The sequence below is a fragment of the Misgurnus anguillicaudatus genome, chromosome 24, assembly GCF_027580225.2.
Source record: "Misgurnus anguillicaudatus chromosome 24, ASM2758022v2, whole genome shotgun sequence".
Classification (NCBI taxonomy): domain Eukaryota; kingdom Metazoa; phylum Chordata; class Actinopteri; order Cypriniformes; family Cobitidae; genus Misgurnus; species Misgurnus anguillicaudatus.
Genome location: NC_073360.2, coordinates 47,844,327 through 47,857,191, shown reverse-complemented (window position 1 = coordinate 47,857,191; position 12,865 = coordinate 47,844,327). Strand labels below are relative to the sequence as shown.

General features: G+C 36.6%; 1 protein-coding gene and 1 long non-coding RNA gene across 2 annotated transcripts in view; both read right to left on the bottom strand.

Annotated features, from left to right (window-relative positions):
* Window positions 1-12,865, bottom strand: part of LOC129437196 (protein NLRC3) — a 104,905-nt gene that overhangs the window by 61,348 nt on the left and 30,692 nt on the right. The window lies entirely within an intron of this gene.
* LOC129416777 (uncharacterized) lies at window positions 5,180-6,497 on the bottom strand. The gene is made up of 3 exons (XR_012367758.1): window positions 6,133-6,497; window positions 5,370-5,402; window positions 5,180-5,243 (listed from the first exon to the last, which is right to left on the bottom strand). It is a non-coding gene; the product is annotated as an uncharacterized lncRNA (long non-coding RNA).

The following is a 12,865-nucleotide window of genomic DNA, read 5'->3' as shown; positions in this document are numbered from 1 at the left end:
GTTTACAAACAAACCTACCTTACAAAAACAACACTGGAGTACATCTTTAGACAAAACAATGGCACTGATATATGGCATTGCAAAAGTCTGGGACTAGGAAAAGCCCCATCTGTAAAACTGACCCAAATGTTTAAAATAGTTACTATCACAGTAGATTTAGAAGTGCTAAAGCACAAACACTGCATTCCAAAGAGACATGCAAAACAGTAAGTACTATTATTTATCAAATGGATTTACAAACTGGAAAATATCACTCCTTCAGAAAGTCAGAGCTACAGCATTTATAAACTGTTAATCAAAGATTCAACAAAAACAAAATACAACAACCATTTCCAAAATCAACCCCGAGCAGCAAACTGTTAATGTATTAATAAGAGAAAACACTTAAAACAGATAAAAAAGTCAAAAATGAGCAACACAGTCTTTCTGATCCTTTCACTGAAAGAAACTGTTCGTTAAAGTTACTCTCAATGCAGTTTGGATTTCCTCAAAAATAAAGCGGAGATCAGGATAGCTCAGGTTTAAGGCATACATCAGCTCAAACACGATATTGCAACACCTTCATGGCTTCCAGGACTATACAAAGATCCTCTTCTTCATCACAAAAAGTAATGTTGTTTGAGAGCACAAATCCCAACATTGGTGTCTTCAAATGACCTCACTGATGTTGACTTCATCCATGCCCTGTACAAAACAAACAAATGTAGTTAAAGAAACAGAAATAAAAGGTTACTGTTACAATAAAAGTGTCATTGGAAAATAGTACAATGCAAACAAATATAAATGTAAGTATACAGACCCATGTGCATTGCCACAGCATGTTACAATTGGTTACAAATACATGGGTTACAAAGCAAGGCAGCTGCACTGTCCACTGCTCTGGGTGTGTGTGTGTGTGTGTGTGTTCACTAGGGATGCTCCGATCGATCGGCCGATAATGGCATTAAATGACTCGATCGGTGCTCGCTAAATCTGCCGATCTCATAAACCGATCTTTCTGTTTACTTTTGTCATCAAAAGGATCCTGAATGTGGCTGCAATTAAAGACATTTTTTTACGTAGCACGAGCATTTTTACAACCCTTGGCTAATGTGCGGCGTGCAGATTTGTATGTCTCTCTTTGCCTTTACAGAGATATGCATATTTTCTATGAGGACGCGCTCCGGTCAACAGCGCAAGGCGTCTTCACATCCCCATCAAACAGCGTATACAACACATATCTATCACGGACAATTGAATCCTCATGCCAAAAGTTTCTTATTTGCATGAGTTTTAAAGTTTTGAGCGTTTAAACTTTTATTTTCCTCACAGCTGCTTGTCTGCGTTCAGCCGCTGCCCACACACAGCAGCCTGTCATCAGTGCACGTGAACAGAGCGATCTCTCTCTCACGTCTTAAAGCTGCAGTAACCTAATTCATCTCTCAATAAAATCACTCTCTGCTCTTGACTAAAGAACTTTTATACTTCATACAAATGCGTGTATATTTAATTAATACAGTAAAGACTGTGAAGTGTTTTATTTTCAGTACTTTTAGGAGACATAAGCCTTTTTAAAGCCATATTAAATTTCTCTATGCAGAATAAATATTTGTTGTGCTTATTTATTTGAGTCACTATTAAAACAATAATATACCTAATTACTGCAAGTAATATAACAAAGGCAACATCCGTGGTATTATTTTATCTAGAAAAAATTTAACAGTTACAGTCATCAAAGAGCTTGCATATCAGCTTTAAAAAAATCAGAATCGGTATCGGCCGATCACGAAGATTACAAATCGGTGATCGTATCGGCTCCAAAAATCCTGATCGGAACATCCCTGTTCACTACACTGGAATGAGTTAAATAAAGAGGCCACGTTTCGAGTGTGTGCTATCATACCTGACAATCACATCAAAAGTGAATTCTCTCATTTTCTCACTCTCATGTTGTTACAGACCTGTATAAATGTCTTTGTTCTGATAAACATGAAGGAAGATATTTATTTTGAGAAATGTTTGCAACCAAACTGTTCATGAGCCCCATTCACTTCAATAGTATTATTTTTCCCCACTATGGAAGTGAATGGGGCTTATGATTGGTTTGGTTACAAACATTCCTCAAAATATCTTCCTTAGTGTTCATCAGAACAAATACATTTATACAGGTTTGTAACCAGAGGTGGGTAGAGTACCCAAAATCTGTACTCAAGTAAAAGTACAAGTACTTATACAAAAACTTACTCAAGTAAAAGTAAAAGTAACAATCTAATTATTTACTTGAGTAAGAGTAAAAAAGTATTAGATGAAAAAACTACTCAAGTATTTAGTTACTCGTTACTTCCAATCTGATAGAAAAGAAGCGTAAAATCCCTGAATTTCAGACTACTTGGAGGGCTTTCACAAACCTCTCCTTAAAAGTCTCATTGTTCTGCTTATATACTACTAATAAACCTAGGTTAAAGTAAAGCAGTCTATCTCAGTCCTCCAACATCACATAACGTGTCATTAAAAAAAATCTTAAACACACACTGACTGTTTTCTGACAGTTAACTGTGTCTTTATTTTCACGTTCACAACAAAATTTGGCTGGATCTGCCTTTAGACAAGCTTACAGTAAGCAAAAAAGAATGTGTGTGTCTGTTTGTTATCATGTTTTTATATGAATAGGTTATTTTCATTGTCATTAATGTGCAATTAATGAACATAAGGAGCTTGATAAAATCCTTATTTTAGAATTTCAAATGGAACTTTTCTGTTTTTGCAAATCAACTTTACATTTATTATAATATATAAAACATGTTTCTTTAAAAACGTACTTTATTCTTTTATTTTTATAAGTATATAGATTATTTAGGAAGGAATTAAATAAAATACAATCCAGTTATTATTCGTATGTATTTTCTACATTTAAGTAAGGTGTCCGGTTATGTGTAGGGGAGAAATTTTTCAGATTTTTTAAAAAGTTTTTTAAATTTTTAAAGATAATGTTTCAGACAGAGATATATTTTTGCTGTGGTCAGTAACTATCAATACCAGGTGGAATTTTGAACAAATGTAAAATGACTAGTATAATTTCACTTTGAACATAAGTGGTGAATTGTTACTTTTTTTTAACACAACAAAACAATGTAGATTTTCGTGTTACACTTGTTTTTTTATTAACTATACATGACTATGACCTCTTTAATATGTAACTGCAAACATATTTTGTAATTTATCTTTGTAAAAAATAATGAAATTATATTTTCATTTTAAATTTCAGTTTTATCAAATGTTTCAAAAGCAACAAACAGTACAAACTTAAATTCAACAGTTTGAACACTATGAAAATTAAATTAAATAAAATTAGAATAATATAAATGGTACAAAAGTGTTACTTTCGTCCTGACAGGATCTCCTCACATTTAAACCAGATTTACTTTTATTTTGAAAAACTCTTGAGAAGTCCAACTTCAGGATGTGTTAGAGCCGAGGGGCAACCTTCCGATCGCTCTAATGAAGCCAACCCGGAAGTGACTTACACTGCAATTCATCGACTGGCGGCTTGAGGCTGGCTTCAAAAGGGAGTCAATTCCCATAGACTCCCATGTTAAAAATGGCCAACTTTACAGTAGAAAATAATATGTTTACAGCCTGGTACAAAAAGTGTTTTTGGCCTATATAGCTAATTTTGCCCTTCATGACAACTGTGAGGGGGGTGAATTTTTTTGTAACTCACCCGTTTAGATTATATTAAGCCTTAAACTTCTGCATAATTAAGGGCGTGGCCGCTTGAGTGTCGGTTGAACAGCCACTGCTGTCACTAGACTCGCGCTAGGCGGGCGTGGTTTCACCTCAGCTTCACCCATGTCCCGCCTTTTTACCCATTTTCGGTTTTCCGCGAGTAATTCGCGGGGACGCGCGGCCAAGATGGCGACGGCAGGCAACGCCTACTTTAAGCTTCAAAAGCGATCTTCACAAACCAATGGGTGACGTCACGGACACTACGTCCATATTTTTTTACGGTCTATGGTTAGAGCACTAAATAACCTGAAGATTGATGAAACGAGAAACATAACGCGTTATAAGAAAACAATGACCGCTTTTGGAATTTACTTATGGTTGAAAACACCTTTCTAAATCTACACCCGGAAAATGGTGAGTAAATAACGCGATATTTGTCAGCTCTGTCAAGGGTTGTAAAGATGCTGTCATAGTTTGGGATGCAAATGTTATCAGTCCTCTGAGAAAATCGCTTTGTTACTTTCGTCCAGTGTTACTTTTGCCCCGGTTCTCCCGTATTATATTAATGCAAGACTTAACACTATGCTGTTCAATTTGTTTAGTTTTATGAGGAAATGATATGGAAATGTGCAGATGTGAACGTGTGTTGTTTGTAAGGTTAGAGTAATTTTCATTGCTTGCACAAGAGCGCATATGAAATGAATTATAATAAGGCACTGCACAGTGACACGTACCGCCGTGTTGTTTCAGGTTGGAGCTTGAATTCCTGTACGCTGAGATGTCAGTTCGTTTTGGTGCACAAATCATACATCGCATTATGAAACTATTCTTTTTTACCTTTTGTAGTGTAAACATAGACCAAACTTGAGGCCACGCGTGATCTGCCTCCGATAGCTTGCATAGGTCATCCTCCGCTTCAGTCATCTCCTTTCATCTATGTTTCATCTACGCGCGCTAAAGGGTGATACGTAGCCCCCCTCGCAACGCACGCAGCCTCTCGTCTCGCGAGACTTTCGAGCAAGCCATATAAACTTAAAAAGTAAAATATATTCATTAATTATTACCATTTGAAAGTAGCGTAGTAACGCCACCGAATGTAGCGAAGTAAAAGTACAGTTTTTTCATTAGAAATGTACTTGAGTAAGAGTAAAAAGTACCCATCTTTAAATTTACTCTAAAAGTACTAGTTACCCAAAAAATGTACTCAAGTAAATGTAACGAAGTAAATGTAATTCGTTACTACCCACCTCTGTTCGTAACAACATGATAGGTAGTAAGTGATGAGAATTTTTATTTTTGGGTGAACTTCCCCTTTAAATCTTCCCAGGTGTTTTAATGACCCTTGTGCCAAAAGACGTTCTGTACTTCCAACAATGTTTACACATTTTTATGTCTATGAATCTATATTACTTACTTCTGTCATTTGATCATTAATTGTTTGAAGTCTTTTTGCTAGCTGTCATCCTTTCTGATAGATTGGAGGTCCAGGTGACACAGGAACATAAGACAGTAGTGATTCTTTTAAATTCAGCATTTATCTGAAAACAGATTAACCAACCATTGTATATTTGAGTACTGCGAGTAAAAGAATAATAATTGTATATTAGTTACAAAAATAAGATTTAGCTCCTAACAGCAGTACAAAAGTGAAAGAAATGACTTACCAATGCTGTGTAGCGCATGAAAGGATGATGGACCTATAAGAGGAAATATTCAGAGGTGAAATCAACACATAACCTCAAATGATGAAGGTCACACATGCACAGAACAATAATGAAATAAGTATTATATTTGTCATAGGACGCAATGTTGGACAAAATGAGATCTTAAAACACGGTTCTCTTCTGAAAACGTCAGCTCAAGGTGTGGTCACTTCAAAGCGATTTTTTTTCAGTTAATATACCAGATGTCACGCGAGACATTTAAAAAAGCTTTTTCTAATAGAATCAAGTGTTGCTCGTGGCGTAGCGAAGTCACAAATAACTGACGCGGGTCTGTTCATCTGATTAAGCAGACAGTTTGTTTCATACACAATGTCATTATTAATGTAGTCAATTGATATCATCTGGTAAATTACTTACATGGATAACGTTACTCTGGACAGAATAACTTTTGGTTAGCGTTTTATTTGTCCTGAACCGTTTCCATAAAACAGCTGAGTAAAAAGTGCCTCAAAAGTCAACTCAAAGCTGACAGTTTTCAACTCGGATAAAACTACCAACGTGAAATAACGTTAAACAGCTGACATTTTTAAAACGCTGTGTTTTTCTTTATGAGCTTGACTGACTGTTAACTTACTCCACCAACCTCCTCCAAACTAATATTTACTACAAGTCATTGCAATGGCTACATATCGTAAACAAAAATAGTCTATCTAGTGAAGATATATCACGTATGAAGCGAACATAAATAAATAATAGAACTTACTTTAATAACGTGGTGTCCGTCTGAGAGAGTTCTTCTGACTGACTGCTGCTGAGTCTTCATTTTGGCGCCCAAAACAAACAATCTTTATTCTTCTTTTATGGCAATCGATGTCCTTTTCATTGAGCTATACTGCCCCTGCTGCTCAGGAGGTGCCGTTTTGTGTGCAAACCCAATTTTATTGCTTTAAGTATTCAATCCAGTCAATTTTAATCAATGTGAGAATAATGTGTTCATTTTACATTCAAACAAAACATTTTAATCCTAATCAATTAAATTATGTTTACACAAGGAATATAAATATTTTGTGTTGCATATACATGTTTATTTTATTTAAATTCAAAGACCCACTAAGTCCATTTTTTTCAGTGTATACACCCATTGTAGAGGTGTGAGGTGAAACATAAACACCCAAAAATTCTCGGGCCAGCATCATATGTAAAAACGGAGTTCTCTCGTTTTGCAACGAAATTCTTCATTTAAACCTTTAAAAGTCGTTTTCTTTTAGTCATGGAAGTAAAAATAGCAGGCTTTTAATTGTTGTAAATGTATGGATAGCCTACATGATCAGTAATCTCAAAGAATAATTTACAAATATGCAAGAAAAGGTTTGTACTTTAAAAATAGTTTATTTGTAACAATAAATTTATAAACGCAATTTCAGCACTAGAACAGCGCTGTGGGTGTTTTGAAATTTAAGCATAACATAAAAACGGTTCTCATCTCATCATATCCACATACAAAGTTATCATATATAATAAATCTTTGGGGTAGCATTAAAAAATTCTAAATAAATGCAATATTTGCATTTGTTTAAAGCAAAACATTTAATTACTTACCAGGCTAGGTGAAGCAGCTTTTTACACCATCAAACGTCATAATCGGTCCTCATTTATGTCCAAGACACACAATAATAATCTTTAAAACATTTTAACATTTTAATCTTTTGATTTTTCATATTTTAAACGTTTGTGTGCTGCTGCGCATTCATGTGATAAGCAAATGCACGTTGCCGTTTATAGGCGCAAATGCGTGTTGCCGTTTATAGGCGCGTATGCGCTCATTAAATAACAAAAGCAATATTTCTCCATTGGCAGGTTTTAGTTGGTCAGTGGCGTAGGCTAGTCTATTTTATTTGCCTCAAAATAGCAAAGCACCAACTATGCGCCTGAACACACATCGTTTTCAGACCAGGAGGCTCATGGGCGCAAATGTTATCTGCAAAGACTTTTCTTTTTTTAGCTGCTGAACCAACACCTCAGGTTCAGAAACCTCAACGGTAATGTTAAAGGTTGCACCATCAAGCTGTAATAAAGTCTTCTCGCCGAAGGTCTTCGTGACCTTCATTCTAAGACAATGAAGCAGCGCAGCTTTCATTATTCCTTACGTGTCAGCCTTAAACCGGGTGTTAGTTTCTATGATGTGGGGTGTAGGAGGGGCCAGGAGGCTGTTCGAAATGCGCTATTTATTGCACTACTATTTACAAAATTAACTTATTCCTTATTATAATAGCAAACAAGAATTAAAAAAAAGATTTCTTTTATAGGTCAGGTATAGTGATAAATGCAACATAATTTACTCTTTAGGATAACTAATAGGCTTTACTGGATAGGCAGGTGGGTGGGCCTAGCTGACAGGTGGGTGGACCTAGGCCCACCCATAGCTACGCAACTGCATGATACATAGTAGAGTGCACACAGAGGAAGAGTGTACTGCATGTCTGTGTTGTGCTTGTTCATAGCGAACTGGTATCAAGTTGGGAGTGTCATGCGCTTTGGTCATAGTGCTCTCCACTAACAGCAGTTTTTTCAGCTTCAGACTGCTTTATTACCTAGATTAACCTAAATATCCACTCTGAGAATCTTTATTTTATAAGAAACTTGGTGAAAATCAGTGGATGATTTTCATACTTTGAGATTTTTGGTGGATACTACTTCGGCCTACTTCTTCAGCTGAAGCCTGAGGATTTCCTAGCAGAGAATCTCAGAACATCATGCCACCCAAGAAAGACCAAAGCAATGGAGAGGAGTGGGTGTCGCTTTCACAAATAAGAAATCTACTTAGTCAACAAAGGGATCTGTTCATGCAACTTCTGCAGCAGCAAGAAAGTAACTTTAAGACTTGTGTGGAATTAATTGTGAACAATGTGAATGCTCGGATTGACAACTTGACCAGGGAGGTACAGGAGCTGAGAAGCAGCCTGCAATTCTCCCAGAAGGACATTGATGATCTAATAAAGAAAAATGAGAAAATTGAGTCAGAGAAAATAATTGCTTGTGCTGAAACTAAAACAATGCAGGGGAAATTGGCAGAGATGACTGAGAAAGCGGAGTACTTGGATGGTCAAACAAGAAGGAATAACCTTGTTGTGGATGGCATTCCTGAGGCCCACAATAAAAGCTGGAAGGAGACGGAGGACAAAGTCAGGTGGGTGATAAATGAGAAACTTCACCTGGACAGTAGTCAGATGGTGATTGAACGTGCACATAGGACTGGTAATCCATCTGGATATTCTGGAAAGAGACCTAGGCCTATCATGATAAAATTCCTCAGATATAAAGATAAAATGGCTGTTCTGGAAAAGACTAAGGAGCTGAAAGGCACTAACATCTATGTGAATGAGGACTACACTGAAGCCGTAAGGCAAAAGCGTAAGGAACTCATTCCAGCCATGAAAGCTGCCAGAGAATGAGGTGATATAGCCTTCATCCGACATGACAAGCTTATTGTCCACCCCCTGCCCAAAAACAAGGATTAGAAAGGCACCATAGGCCAGGAGCTGGAGCAAGAGATTAGTTCTCTGGTTCCTTAACTTGTGCTCATATAGACTGAACTCAACTACATTTTTTATGGATAGTAGGCCCAATGATGATAAGCATCTCCTCCTTGATTCAAAGGGTCTTGTTATGGCCCATTTGAATGTCTGCAGCATCAGAAATAAGGTATTTGAACTCAATTATCTGGTTACAGGAAATAACATTCATATATTGGCAGTATCAGAGACACATCTGGATGCTACTGTTCTTGATACAGAGATTTCCATCAATGGCTATAATATATTTAGAAGGGAACAAGCATGGGGGAGGTATAGCATTATATATTAGTGATAACTTTCCAGCAACACTATGCTCTGAGTTTATTTCAGATGGTTTAGAATCTTTATGGGTCAAAGTGCATTTTCCTCACCTTAAACCTGTGCTGATCGGCGGCTGCTATAGACCTCCGGGGACTGATGTGCAATATCTGAATGATTTATGTGTGTTAATTGATAAAGTAATAGATGTGAACAGTGATATTTTTTTACTTGGGGATATGAACATAGACTGGTTTGCGAATCAATGTCCAATGAAACAAAAGATGGTTTCATTGATCAATGCTTGTAATTTGTCTCAGATGATCTCTCAACCAACTAGAGTCTTTACTAACAGTGCTGGCCACATTTCTGCCACTTGCATAGACCATATTTATACAAATATTCCTGAATGCTGCACTAATCCAGTCTCTCGATCTGTGGGTTTTAGTGACCACAATATCATAGCAATTACCAGGAAAACTAAAATTCCTAAATGCAAGTCAATATATTACATAAAAGGATGTTTAAGAAATATATCCCGGAACATTTCTTGGCAGATGTTGGTGATATTGATTGGACTGATGTGTATGCTGCTGAGGAGCCTGAGGTCTTCTTAAATATCTTTATGGAAAAGTTCATGAAGATTGTTGATAGGCATGCCCCCATGAGAAAGTGTATTGTAAAAGCAAGATCAGCCCCATGGCTTAATGAGACTATAAAGAGCCTCATGAAGGAAAGAGATGAAGCCAAATCTATATTAGTAAAGACTGGATTGGTGGAGGACAGATTTAAGTACTGTCAACTGCGAAATCAGGTTACAAAATTGAATAGATCGATGAAAAAAGAATATTATATGCAGAGAATAAATGCTGTAAAGCAAGATGGTAAAGAGCTCTAGAAAACCCTTAATGAAATAACAGGGAGACGGACAACTGGAGGGGCTTCTTTTGTGGAATCAGAAGGCAAGTTTTTAACCAAACCAGCTGATATAGCAAATTATTTTAATGATTTCTTTATAAATAAGGTCCATGTACTAAGGCAGAATATGGACAATACTGATTCTGATTACCTGAAGCTCATAAAGAATAATGTGATGTTAGATAAGAGTTGCATGTTTCAGTTTAATAGTGTCACAGAGTGGGAAGTAAGGAAGTTGTTGAAATCCCTGCCCGAATACAGCTCAGTGGGTACTGACATGCTGGACAGTAAAGTACTTGGTCTGGCAGCTAACTATGTTTGTGGTCCGTTGTGTCAAATATTAAATGCATGCTTAATGAAGGGTGTCTTTCCCACTATCTGAAAAGAAGGTAAAATTATTCCCTTATCTAAAGATGGCAGACTAGCATTTACTGGAAAGAACTGTAGACCTATTACTATTCTCCTAGTTCTTAGTAAATTAATGGAGAGAATAGTTCACACACAAATACAGGAATATTTTAAATGTAACGGTTTGAACACAGATTTCCAACATGCTTATAGACGTAATCATTCAACTTGTTCCGCCCTTACAGTAATGACAGACGACTGGCTTAAGGAAATGGATAATTTAAAGATGACCGGTGCAGTATTACTTGATTTTAGTGCGGCATTTCATGTTATAGATCACAATCTACTCATAGGTAAAGTAGAATGCTATGGATTTAGTCCAATTGCCATTCAATTTATGAAGAGTTATCTTACAAGTAGGAGGCAAAAGGTTTATTACACCGGCAGCTGGTCTCATTCTAAGGTCTTGGACTGCGGGGTACCGCAAGGGAGCTGCCTGGGACCACTTTTATATGCCATTTTTACAAATGATTTATCATTAGTTTTGTGTAAAGCTACTGTACAAATTTATGCTGATGATTCCACATTGTATTATGCAGCAAAAACTATCAGTCAACTGGAAAATGTTTTATCAGCTGAGTAAAATATGGTTTTTGCAGAACATCTCGAAAACCGAAACAATTATCTTGGAATCGAGTCATAAATTGACATCAACACCAAAGATGAGTTTGAACTTGTCTGGGGAACCTATAGAACAAGTAGATAAAGTAAAATTGCTGGGCACAATAATAGATAGTCAGCTTAAATGGGCAGAACATATTGATATCATAGTGATGAAGATGGGTTGTGGTATTGCAATGGTGAGGAAATGTCTTTCTTATGTACCTAAACACATCGTGGAACAAGTGGCCAAATCTTTAATTTTATGTCATCTGGATCATTGTGCCCCTGTATGGTCATCTACATCTAAAGGTCGACTAAACAAATTACAAACTGTCCAAAACAGAGCCGCCAGACTAGTTTTAAATTGTCCCCTAAGAACAAACATTATCAGTATGCACCGTCAACTTTCATGGTTAACGGTGGAGAAAAGGCTGGTTTTTAATACACTTAAATTTTTCAGTAAAACTGTCTTTTCTTCTTCAGTGTTTTTATATAATCAAATTGTTAGGTGTGATTAGGCTCATTCTTACTTGACTAGGTCAGCTGATGATGGCCAGCTAATATTACCACGTCCAAATTCAAATGCTTTAAAGAGAACAGTTATTTATCGTGCCATCAATCTTTGGAACAATTGCCCATTGAATATACGTAAAATGAATGGCAATGTCTCTTTCAAGTATCATCTGAGAATGCATTATTTAAAATTGTGAGTAGGGAATGTATTACTGTAATAATTTATTCTGAATAATTTCTGATGATGGTTATAATGATGTTTGCAATGTTTTACTGTTGTTAGATTATTATCGTATGTGATTTATTTATTTTGTGGACCCCAGGAAGACTAGGTTCTCACTTTGGTGATAGCTAATGGGGATCCTTTTAACAATAAACAATAAGCTGTCTGTCACTGAGCACATGAGCAGTTGTGTATAAGATTAAAAGCAAACATCAGCCTTTCTTAAGGAAAGGAGGAAAGCAGTGGCGGAGCCAGAGGGGTGTCCGGGGTGGCACTGGACACCCTTGACATGTCACTGGCCACCCCGTGTGCCACCCCAAATTTAATGCGCTACTTTCACTTAATCGCTATGTTTATTTTCGACGTGCGGCAGCGCAGCACATTGTTAAGAACAAACATTATGAATATTAACCCTCCCTGCGGTCGCAGCGCAAACTCTTTATTTTTTAATCACTGCGCAAAGAGACTTGGATTACTCTGCTGATTTGGGACATACAGATATGATTTATACATCATTTAAAACGTTAAAGTGTCATTTTTTGTGTGTTTATAAAAACTGAATGTTGTGCTTTTCACAAAATTAAGAAAATATACATAATGCGCGTTCTGTTATCTCTCCATCAGTGACGTCTTTTCAAAAACGCGTCAGAAAAATTACTGTAACTTAACGAATACTTTTCATACCATCAGAAGATAAATGTCATGTCTACATAATGCTTGAATCTCTTTAAAATGATGTAAGAAGTCGTACATTGCTACATGATTTCACCGTATATGCTGGAAGTGTGGTAACTTTCTTGTGGACTGAATAAAGTCTAAGATTGCCAATTCTTTTTACAACAAAACCCAGCACCATGTTTTCATTCTTGACGTGATCTTTATAGGCTACTGTATGATTGTTAATTCGACTGGATTGACACATTGAACTTGAAAGCGCAACGCGCATATCCGATAGTGGCAGAGCTTAAACGACTTCATATTCGCGTCTTTTTGGCTTA